The following is a 558-nucleotide window of genomic DNA, read 5'->3' as shown; positions in this document are numbered from 1 at the left end:
ACCCATTACTCTGACACACTCACACACACACATATAGCCCTTACTCACAGGCTTGAATGGTGTTAAGTCCCCGGCTTAGTCAGCCTCTGAGCGCAGACTGAGCCCTGCCGGGAAAAAGAAGCCCGGCAAGCCCCGACAGAATGCTAATGATGTCATTAACCTCTGGACTCCGGGGTCGGAGGGGGGTGGAGAAAGTGGCTCCGACAGGCAAAGATCACGTCACTCCCTCGCTCGTTCATTACATATTTACTCTAACACGAGCACACGGACGGCAAACACTGATAGGTGTTTCAGGAAACAATCACGCCATAATCATTTTTATTAGATCCGTACATAATCAGCTCATGGACAGCTGCACTTATTTGAACACTAAGTGTTTTGACTGCAGCCTGTGCCAAGGTGATTACTTATTAGGATGGGTTGGCCGGACCTGAACCATTTACATGCAATTTAAGGGCATAAAGCAACATTTATTTGGAATTCCTAAAAAAACCTCTGTTTAGAAGCTGTAAGCCTCTTTACTTGTGGACTTTAAATCCTGTAATCTTGACTTTAACA

This window comes from Oryzias melastigma, linkage group LG20, assembly GCF_002922805.2.
Source record: "Oryzias melastigma strain HK-1 linkage group LG20, ASM292280v2, whole genome shotgun sequence".
Classification (NCBI taxonomy): domain Eukaryota; kingdom Metazoa; phylum Chordata; class Actinopteri; order Beloniformes; family Adrianichthyidae; genus Oryzias; species Oryzias melastigma.
Note: the sequence above shows the minus strand (reverse complement) of the source record.